Genomic DNA, 11,754 nt, shown 5'->3' with positions numbered 1-11,754 from the left:
CCCCCGGGACAGCGCCGCACTCCTCCTGGCCCTCAGAGGGCGCAGGGCGCCCCCCGGGACAGCGCCGCACTCCTCCTGGCCCTCAGAGGGCGCAGGGCGCCCCCCGGGACAGCGCCGCACTCCTCCTGGCCCTCAGAGGGCGCAGGGCGCCCCCCGGGACAGCGCCGCACTCCTCCTGGCCCTCAGAGGGCGCAGGGCGCCCCCCGGGACAGCGCCCGCCTCCTCCTGGCCCTCAGAGGGCGGCAGGGCGCACCCCCGGGACAGCGCCGCACTCCTCCTGGCCCTCAGAGGGCGCAGGGCGCACCCCCGGGACAGCGCCGCACTCCTCCTGGCCCTCAGAGGGCGCAGGGCGCACCCCGGGACAGCGCCGCACTCCTCCTGGCCCTCAGAGGGCGCAGGGCGCACCCCGGGACAGCGCCGCACTCCTCCTGGCCCTCAGAGGGCGCAGGGCGCACCCCGGGACCCGGGCTGCGGGAGGAGGAGTTGCTGGCTGGAGTGTTCCCCCTTCGGGTCTCCGACTTCTCGTTCCCAGCCCGGGGCTGGCGCTCCGGTCCGGGAGTCTCGGCCACCGGGGACCAACCCGTGGGGCCCTGCGGCGCGAGGTCGGCCCCTGGGACATCTCGGCAGAGCACACAACTGCGTCCGCGCGCGACCGCGAGCAGGGCCGGCCCGACGCCTCCGTGCTCGGGGGGCCTGCGGGCTGAGTGGGGGTCCCCGCTGCCGCGACGGCGGCCTTTGCTGCGGTGGCGACTACGAGCCCCCCCCCCCCCCCCCCCCGCACTCTGCTCCCGCTCCCGGCCGATGGCCCGTGTTCCCCAGGCGCCCGGCGGGCTCAACGCCGCCTCCCCCCCTGCCTGGCAGAGGAGGGATTGGTGCCGGGAGGGGGCTGCTTAGTCGCCCCCTCCCACCAGCAACACTTTTAAAAGCATTGCTTCCGCCGGAGCAGCCTCGGGAGGTCACTGACGAAGTCCTTAATCTGCCTGTTAACGAGCTGCTATTGTGGCTTCAAACCGGGCGCCACCCACACCGCCCGACGCCGTTCCGGCCGCCACCCTCCCTGGCCGCCGCGGGAGCCGGCCGGCTGCTCCTCCGCGCTTCTCTCTGCGGCCCCTTATCTTTTGCTGCCCCGACTGCAGAATAGACGCCCCCGCTAGCCCCCCGTGTCTCCCCAAAGCTGTTTTCCGGCTCCCGGGGCGCCTTGGCCCGCCACGCTGTTCCCTGGCACCGTCTTCGTCTCTCCCCCACTGGCTGCCAGTCTGTCATCCCGTGTTTGTCCCTTTCCCGGGTCCTCTCTGCGCACCCCACTGGCGGAGCAGGCTGCCAGAGGGTGGGGGTTGCGCTCTGGACCAAAAAGCTGGGCGCAGACAGGGACTCTGTGCCCCATGCCATCTAAGTAGACTGTCATTCACCCATTAGAAGCTGGGTTCACAGCCCACCAGCTGTTTGTCCGCAGCCTCCTCTTCCTTCTAAGGCTGCTCTGCGTCCTCACCTGCAACCCCACTGCCCACAGGGAGGCTGCCCCGCCAGCTGGAGAGGATCCATATCACTGGCTGGGAGGCAGGGACCCACGGCTCTTTCTGGACCCTGTTCCTGTGGATTAAGACGGTTGACAGGTGACCTAGAGGGTCATCAGGGCACAGAGTGTGGTGGAAAGCACCGGGCCCTGGCCGTGTGGCCTGGGGCAAGCTACAGTGCCTCTCTGAACCTCAGTTTCCCCCTGTGTACCAAAGAGCTAACAGCACCCTCTCCAGAAGGGCTCTTGTGAAGTTCTGAGAATGCACGGAAGCACCTGAGCAGGTTTCCGACTTCCCCGCTAAGACCTTGGGCAGGTTTCATGTCCTCTCCAGCCTCAGTTTCCTCACTGAACAAGAAATCGCAACCTCCCCCTTCTTAAAGGGGAATTGTGAGGTTGGCAGGCATGTGGACTTCAGATCTGTGATTCCAATATGAGAACAGGACGGAAACTCCAGCCGTGGTTGTGCACAAAGGACCAGCCTGAGTGGGACCCTGAACTGAGATTCTGAGCGTGGGAGGGGAGGTGGGGGGTACTCAGAGGTTCTGAGTATGCGCTCCAGGGAAGGCATCCTGGAGAAGGGCAGGAACCAGCCCGGAAGGCGGGCATCGGGATGTTGGGGAAGGAGGCATTGAGGGCTGTGGAGCTGCAAAGCAGAGGCGGGGACGAGCGGGACGTGACAGTAGGCTGCCGCAGGTGCACACAGGAGGCTCTGGCTGGAGGATCTGCTCCCAGGCCCGCAGAAGGGCATTTGGACAGGTAAGCGGGGGCCACCTAGTGGCTCCTCCTGGCACTGTTTGCTGTCGAGCTGTCGCACCTGTGTTCAGCGTCAGGTTCCTGACTTTCCTTCCTGTGGGGTGCTGTGAACATGTGTCTAGGGTGGTCTTCACCCATCGCCCCCTGCTCAGCACCCAGAAGAACAGTCCGCCCTGGTGCAGCTTTAGCATGATCCCTGGCGTTTGGTCAGCACTTTACACACTACACTTGGCTGGCACACTTGGGGCGTTGTCTGGGAAGAAGAGAGGGGCACCCTCTGTTCATTGGCCTGAGATCTATGTGGAAAAAGCTCAGCTGACTCCACAGAGGGAACAGGGTCCCACCTCTGATTTCCTTTTGACAAAGCTGCTGTCCCAGAGTCCCGGGGAAGAGCCCTGGGGTGCTCAGCTGGCTGGAGGAGTCAGGGTTTTCCAGCTAGCCTAAGACAAGTCTTTCACCAGCCAACCAGGACCTCAGGGGAGCGGGAGCCCGGGGCCTCCAGCTGCAGGCATTAGCCCCGAGGCTTCCCTGGCACCCCTGCCCACTCCCCGCACATCCTCTCTCCCTCCTTCCTCTGGCTCACCAAGTCTCCGTGTGCACATGGCAGCCTAGACATGGTGGCCCACCAACATTTCTCGTTTACATCTCAGAGAGATCTGTGATCCATCCTGCTTATCCTAGCCAAGGCATGTCACTCATAGGTCATCAGCCGGCCAGAGACAGCTGCCATTGGACAGGCGCCCACAGTTCAATGGAGGGCGTAGCTGTGGGGTCCTGATGCAGGCACCTCCCCTGGCAGGGCATGGGTACAGGACAGGGAGTGAGGCCTGCCTGCATTGGAGGGATGGAGAAGAGATGAAGGGATGAAGGAGATGAGCAAGAGTGGCCAGGGGTCTGTCCTTTGACTGGCTGTGATATGGTGAACGTCAGCCCTACACTCAGCCCTGTGCTAGGCACATTGAATCCTCCCAGCCACCCCCATAAGTGGGAGTGATGGTCCTCCCCATTTTATGGATGAGAAGCTGACTCAGAAAGGTAAGTTATATAACTTGGGTAATAGCACTATTAGTAAAATGATGTAATTAATAGCTGCCATTCTGTAAGCATTTTCCATGCACTGGGTACCTTTCATTAACAATATATCTATTTCATGGGATCGCCACCAAAACCCCGTGGGTGTTATTAATATCCTCATCTTATAGAGGAGGCGGCTGAAGCTCAGAGAGGTCAAGTAACTTGATCAAGGTCACACAACAAGTGATGGGGGCGGAATTTGAACCCAGGTCTCTGCACAGCCAGAGCCCATCACTCATCGCTCTGTCTCACTTGCGTCCTTCCTCTTGGTCGGCCAGAGCCGGGCCTGAGACATTCCGCGCACTGCGGAGCTGGCGCGCCGCAGGGACTCGGGGTGGGCCGGTGTTGGATGTGCTTGTCTCACGGGGACTGGGGGACTCACTGGGCAGGAGGGCAGGACCTCTGGGCCTTGCCCACTCAGCCTGTGCCCTACTCTGTGCGGGCACTGGCCTCTCTCTGTAAAGCTGTTTCAACCTACCTCTGACAGTCACATTTATCATTAAAAATAAATTTGTCTTGGCTGCTGTGGCATGCAAAGCTGCTGTGCGGTGATTCAGTGGGCTTGTCACCCCTCACGGTTAGGCACGGGGAGCGGAACAACTGGATGGTCTCCAGCGCCCGCTCCTCATTTTCTGCGGCTGGAGCCAGAAATGTACAGTGGGCTGACATTTAATTTAGAATCCAACATACCTTGACATAAACCCATAATACAAAGACGGGGGCAGGTGGGGGGCTGCCAAGCCCAGCATGCGGTGGGGGGGTCCAAGTGACAGGATGGATTTCTTTCTTCCTTTATATTTTTTGTTTTGCTTTGTCAACACTGAGTGGGGCTGTCAGATGAGAGGCTGTGCTCAAAGGTGAGGATTAGCATGGAGCAAGTGTGCGCGCGCACGTGTGTGCGCGTGTGCGCGCACGTCTTGTGTTGATGTGCTGAGCATGGGCGGTGGGTCTGCGCCCCGGCCCACTGGCTGCTGCGTGTGGCATCTTATAGCGTGTCCGTCGGTGTAACCAGAGAAACGCGTGCCAAGGCCGGGTCCTGCAGGCTGAGACAGGAGCCCAGGAGCAGAATAACTCAGCCACGATGGACACGCCCCGGCCGCATTGCCCCACAGCCTCCCCACAGGTCCTCCACGCAGTAGTTTCAGAGCAGGAAGGGAACGCGTTATTTTAAAAGCTAGAAGTGGGGTTCTGGTTTTTAATGTAGCAGAACATCCAAGTGGACTGATGAAAAGCTGAGGCTCAAGGCTGGGAGCGGAGGGGAAGGCAGGACCCAGGAGGGAGGCAAGGACCCAGGAGAAAGGAGGCGAGGCAGCTGGAAGGGGCGGGCTGAGGGGGCAGGGAAGGGAAACAGAGGGAGCACGAGAGGGAGATGGAGGGGAGGCGGGGGCTATAGGAGTCCAGCATTCAGCCCAAGCAGGAAATCCCTCCGGCAGGTGACATGCGCTTGAGCAGTTTTGCTGTCATTCACCGAATGCCTACCATGTGCCAGGCACCCCGCAGGCAACTTGGATTTTGTCCCTGAACTCCTCAGGAGGACCCAGGATGCAGATGCTCCGATTCTCCCATTTCACAGACAAAGAAGCAACTCCAGTGTGTGAAGGTCAGCCGCCGTGCTCAAGGTCATGCATCTTGTAAACATCCCAGCTTGGGTTTGAGCTCCGCAGCCTGACTCCTTAACCCACTCATCCAGAACCCACAGCAGGGGAATTTGGGGACCCCTACTCAGCTAACACTTGGGTTACAATGGAAGGGACTGGGTGTAGAAAACAAAAATGTCTCGAGTTCGAATGCAACCAGTGGCCACATGCTCATCGTCATGTGACCTGCCTTTCAAAACTGGCCTGTCTTTTTTGTTAAATATATTTTTATTGATTTGTTAGAGAGAGAGGAAGGGAGAGAGAGATAGAAACATCGCTGAGAGAGAAACATCGATCGGCTGCCTCCTGCACGCCCCCTACTGGGGATCGAGCCCACAACCCGGGCATGTGCCCTGACTGGGACTGGAACCGGGGCCTCTCAGTCCACCAGACGACGCTCAATCCACTGAGCCACACTGGCAGGGCGAAACTGGCATGTCTTATTTTCATCACTCTTCTGCATTCTGTATTCTGTGAGACATTGTGTACACTGTCTGAAGTCCCCGGGGGTGCTGATCCGTTTGCCTGGTTTTCTGCGAACTCTCCCTCTGGGGACTGTTTCCTCGCGTAATCTGTAATTTGGGCTCGTGTGTTCATCTTTGTCGGGGCTTCCGCTGAGGGTCCAGTATGTTCGGGGCTGAGGAGTCGTCTTGTCTCCCTAGGCATCGGGAGGCACTGTGGGCGTGGGCCGCCCTGAGCTCACGGTGCACCGTGAATTCATTCACAGCCCGAGTCTGAGAACACGCCTGAGGTGGTTCAGTTAGAGCGGAGACTTTTCCTTCTTCGCCTGCCTTCCCCCGCGGGTGGGATTGTTCTGTCTGCCCGTCTCCACGCAGATTCTCTCCTCTTTTTGTTTCCGGGAGCTGTTGAGTTGCCTCTTTGTTTTTCTTTTGGTTAAACTATCATTTATTTATTGGTTATTTACATCTCCACCTGAGGATATTTTTTCTATTGATTTTCAGATAGAGTGGGAAGGGGAAAGGGAGAGAGAGAGAAACATCGATGTGAAAGACACGTCGATTGGCTGCCTCCCACACGACCGAGTCTGGGGGCCAGGGATTGAACCTGAATCCAGATACGTGCTCTTGCCCGAGAAGCAAACTCGAGACTCTTCAGTCCTCGGGCTGACGCTCCAACCACTGGGCCAAACCAGCCAGGGCTAGTTGAACGAGCGTCTAAAAGGATGCCTGTTATATCATATTTAATTTCTGTAAGTTATTTGTTGTAGTTGTCTCGTCTACCATGTTATTGAAAACAGAAATCCTTTATTCTCTCAGGCCTATTTTCCTTTTCTTTTTTTCTTTATTGACTTTTAGAGAGAGAGGAAGGGTTAGGGAGAGAGAGATAGAAACATTGATGAGAGGGAACATCGACTGGTGGCCTCCTGCATGCACCCCACTGGGGATCAGGCCCACAGCCTGGGCATGTGCCCTGACCGGGAATCAAACCTGCGACCTCTTGGTGCAGGGGTCGACGCTCAACCACTGAGCCACACTGGCCAGGCTATTTTTCTTTTTTTTTTATCTTTAAAAAAATAATTGAAGTCTAACTTCCATATAATAAAATGCACAGATCTTCAGGTAGAACTTGGTTTCAACCACCATGCCGGTCATTTCTACCACCCCTGGAAGTTCCCCGGCGCCCCTGCCCAGCCATTCACGGCCCCTCGCCGTGCCCGCCTCTGATTCTTAGCACCACAGCTGCCTTTGCCTTTCCTTGAACTTGACCTAATGGAGTGATGTGGGCTGTTCTCCTTTGGGTCTGACTTCTTTCACTCAGCGTCAGGCCGTGAGACCCATCTGCGTTGTGGTGAGTATCCGTCGTCGATTTCTTCTTGCCGATAGTATTTCATTCCCGGCTGCGCCACAATTTGTTTAACCGTTTTCCTGTGATGGACATTTGGGCCGTTTCCACTGTTAGAACAGTGCTGGTGTGAACATTTGTACACACGGCCTGGTGCACACATCCCGGCTCTCGGGTGGGCGGGGCAGCCCTGCTCCAGGTGCGGCTCTGCCCACAGCTGTGTCCTCCCTTCCTGTCACACCTGCCAGAGGCCCATCTCAAAACTGTGGCAGGGAGGGCAGCTCGGCTGTCACCTGTGCCTCTGAGGAAGCTGGTGTCTTGGTCAAACCTCAGACATGTGCAGAAGGGCGTGTCAATCACTGTGTCAATCACCATCAATCTGTTTCCCACCCGCCCTCCCCACTTTTCCAGTTCAAACCACCTGGAACCCAACATCAAGGACTGAAGGGCAGGTGCCCTTATAAAAAACAGCCCAGCCCTGGCCTCTTTGGCTCAGCAGTTAGAGCATCGGCCTGCAGTTCAGAGAGACCTGGGTTTGGTTCCCGCTAAGGGTACATACCTCAGTTGCAGTTTGTCCCCGGCCCTGGTTGGGTTGTGCGGGCGGCAGCCACTCAATGTGTCCCTTTCACGTCGATGTTTCTCTCTCTCTCTCTCTCTCTCCCTCCCACTCTATCTGAACAAAATATGGAAAAATGTCTTCAGGTGAGGATAAAAAAAACAAAACAAAACAGCCCAGTTGCTTCCTGATGTCATTGTGTCATCTGATACCCCCACTGGCAGTGTGGGGGACAGGAGACACTCACAGCCCAAATCTTCGTGAGAACAAGCATGGGCGTTTGTAGGGAAGGTTTTTCCTCATCATCTCCCTTCGCCTGCAGGTGCATTTCCCCGTCTGCCCGTCCACCTGGCCCTGCCTTTGCTGGGTCTGTGTCCCTGACTTCCCGGAGGCGGAAGCCTTGAGGGCGGGCCTCCAGGTGCCTTCGATCTGATGCTGCAGTCTCACCAGGAGTGGTGGGGCTGGGGACAGAGGGCCACCAGGAGTGGTGGGGCTGGGGACAGAGGGCCACCAGGAGTGGTGGGGCTGGGGACAGAGGGCCACCAGGAGTGGTGGGGCTGGGGTCAGAGGGCCACCAGGAGTGGTGGGGCTGGGGACAGAGGGCCACCAGGAGTGGTGGGGCTGGGGTCAGAGGGCCGGCGGGCAGAGGGCCATGGATGGCGCCCACCTGGACTGCTCCTCGGGGGTAAGACAACTTCCCAGCCTCAGTGGGGATTCGACTGCCCCCCTACCCCGCTCAAGAACTGTGGCTTTCTCAGAATCCAGGCCCCGTCTGGACCTACCTGCCCGCTCCCCCAACCAGCTGAGCTCCCACGGAGGACACTCATTCTCCCAGCCTTCCCTCACCCCCACATCTCAACACCAGTGAGTTCCTTCTTCCTGTCTTTCTTTAACTTTACTTTCATTGTTGACACTATTACAAATGACCCCATCCCCCAAGCCCCCACCTCCCATTCCCTCTGGCCCTCACCACACTGCTGTCTGTGGGTCATGAATATATGCTCTCCGGCTAATCCCTTCACCTTCTTTCCTCTCACCCCACCCCCACCCCCAGCCGTCAGTCCGTTTCATGTATCCATGCCTCCGTTTCCATTTTGTTCATTAGATTTCACATGTAAGTGAGGTCATACAGTATTTGTCTTTCTCTGACTGGCTTGTTTCATCCAGCATAATAATCTCCAGGTGCACCCGTGCTGTTGCCAAGGTAAGAGATCCTTCTCTTTCATGACCGCATAGTACTCCATTGTGAACCGCACCACAGCTTTTCATCTGCTCATCTATGGATGGGCACTTGGGCTGTTTCCAGATCTTGGCTGTTGTACATAATGCTGCCATGAATATGGGGGTGCATATATTGTTTTGAATCGGTGTTCGGGTTTCTTAGGATACATTCCCAGTAGTGAGATCACTGGGTCAAAAGGCAGTGAGTGCATTTTACATTTTCTGGGGAAACTCCACACTGTTTCCCTCAGTGGCTGCGCCAGTCTGCATTCCCACCAGCAGTGCACGAGGGCCCCCTTCTCTCCACGTCCTCGCCAGCAGTGGTCTGTTGAGTTAGTGGTGGTAGCCATTCTGGTAGTTGTGAGGTGACATCACATTGTGGTTTTAATTTGCATCTTTCTGATAATTAGTGACATTGAGCATCTTTTCATATGTCTAGTGGCCATCTGGATGTCCTCTTTGGAGGAGTGGTTCAGGTCCTTTGCCCATTTCTTAATTGGATTGTTTGTCTTCCTGATGTTGAGTTGTAGAAGTTCTTTATCTATTTTGGAAATATATTCTCCCATACAGTGGGTTTCCTTTTTATTTTGTTGATGGTTTCTTTTGCTGTGCAGAAGCTTTTTAGTTTATGTAGTCCCGTTTGTTTATTTTTTCCTTTGTTTCCCTTGCTCTAGGAGATATATTGGCAAAAATATTGCTGCAAGAAGTGTCTGAGATTTTATTGCCTATGTTTTCTTCTAGGATTTTTATAGTTTCACCCATTACATTTACGTCTTTTATCTATTTTGAGTTTATTGTATATATTGTAAGAAGATAGTCTAGTTTCATTTTTTGCATGTAATTTTCCAATTTTCCCAACACCATTTATTATTATTACTTTTTAAATCTTCACCAAAGGATACTTTTTCCATTTATCTTCAGTCAGAGTGGGGAGGGAGGGAGAGAGAGACAGAGAGAAACATTGACATGATAGAGCCACATCGACTGGTTGCCTCCTAAACACCCCGACCAGGGCCAGGGCCAAATGCAACTGAGGTATGTGCCCTTGACCGGACTCAAACCCGAGACTCATTGGTCCTCTGGCTGACGCTCTAACCACTGAACCAAACCAGCCGGGGCTGTTCTTTTTTTCTCAAGATTGCTGAGGCTATTTGGGGTCGTTTTTGGTTCCATATACATTTTTGGAATATTTGTTCTAGATCTGTGAAATATTCCATTGGTATTTTACTAGAAATTGTGTTGAATCTATAGATTGCTTTGGATAGTATGAGTATTTTAATGACGTTAATTATTCCAATCCATGAACATGGTATATGCTTCCACTTGTTTGTGTCTTCCTCAATTTCTTTCTTTAGTGTTCTATAGTTTTCTGAGGACAGCTCTCTTACCTCCTTGGTTAAATTTATTCCTAAGTATCTTTTATGTTGTTGTGGCAATAGTAAATGGGATTGTTTCCTCAGTTTCTTTTTCTAATAGTTCATTATTGGTGTATAAAAATGCTGCCGATTTCTGAATATTATTTTGTATCCTGCTAATTTGCAGAATTCATTTATTACATCTCATAGTTTTGGGGTGGAGTCTTGAGGGTTTTCTATGTGCAATATCATGTCATCTGCAAATAATGACAGTTTTACTTCCTCTGTTCCAGTTTGGATACCTTTTATTTCTTCTTCCTGTCTGGTTGAACTTCTGTGACTATGAATAAAAGTGGTGAAAGTAGACATCTCTGTCTTGTGCTTGATCTTAAGGAAAATGCTTTTATTTTTTGCCCATTGAGTATGATGTTGGCTGTAGGTTTGTCATATATGGCCTTTGTTATGTTGAGGTACAATCCCTCTATTCCCACTTTGATGAGAGGTTTTATTATAAATGGGCTCTGGATTTTAGCAAATGCTTTTTCTGCATCTATTGATATGATCAAGTGATTTTTATCTTTCATTTTATTTATGTGATGTATCACATTTATTGACTTGTGAATATTGTACCAAGCTTGCATACCTGGAATAAATCCCATTTGATCATGGTGTATTATCTTTTTAATGTATTGCTGGATCCAGTTTGCTAATATTTTGTTGAAGACTTTAGCATCTATGTTCATCAAGAATATTGGCCTATAATTTTCTTTCTTTGTAGTGTCTTTATCTGGTTTTGGAATTAGAATAATACTGGCCTCATAAAAAGAGCTTGGAAGTCTTCCCTCCTCTTGAATTTTTTGGAATAGTTCAAGAAGGATAGGTATTAGTTCTTCTTTGAATGTTTAGTAAATTTGCAGGATGCTTTTGCTGTGTTCCATAGATTTGGGGTTATTGTGTGTTCATTTTCATTTGTTTCCAGGTAATTTTTTATTTTTTCCTTGATCTCATTTTAACCCATTCATTGTTTAATAATATACTATTTAGTCTCCAGGTGTTTGAGTGTTTTTCAGGTTTTTTCTATTGTAGTTGATTTCTAGTTTCATGCCATTGTGATCCGAGAAGATGCTTGATGTTATTTCAATCTTCTTGAATTTGTTAAGATTAATTTTGTGTCCTAATATGTGGTCTATCTTTGAGAATGTTCCATGTGCACTTGAGAAGAGTGTATATTCTGATGCTTCAGGATGAAATATTCTGTAAATACCAATTAAATCCATTTGGTCTAGTGTGTCATTTAAGGTCACTGTTGCCTTATTGATTTTTTGTCTGAAAGATCTATCTAGTGACATAGTGGGGTGTTAAAGTCCCCTACTATGACTGTATTGCTATCCATCTCTCCCTTAGCGTCCACCAAGATTTTCTTTATATATTTAGGTGCTCCTATATTGGGTACATATATGTTTACAAGTGTTATATCCTCTTGTTGGATCAATCCTTTTAGTATTATGTAGTGACCTCCTTTGTGTCTTGTTATGACCTTTGTTTTAAAGTCTGTTTTGTCAGATATAAGTATTGCTATCCCAGCTTTTTGTTTGTTTCCATTTGTATGGAAAACATTGTTCATCCTTTCACTTTCAGCCTGTGTAGTTTTTTATCCGAAGTGGGTCTCTTGTAGACAGCATACAGATGGGTCATATTCTCTTATCCATTCAGCTACCCTGTACCTTTTGATTGGAGCATTCAATCCATTTACATTTAAGGTTATTATTGATAGGTATTTATTTATTGCCACTTTTTCTTTTACCTATTTTCTCTCTCTCGTTCTCTCTCTTTTCATCT

The sequence above is a fragment of the Molossus molossus genome, unplaced genomic scaffold (assembly GCF_014108415.1).
Source record: "Molossus molossus isolate mMolMol1 unplaced genomic scaffold, mMolMol1.p scaffold_m16_p_14, whole genome shotgun sequence".
Classification (NCBI taxonomy): Eukaryota; Metazoa; Chordata; class Mammalia; order Chiroptera; family Molossidae; genus Molossus; species Molossus molossus.
Note: the sequence above shows the minus strand (reverse complement) of the source record.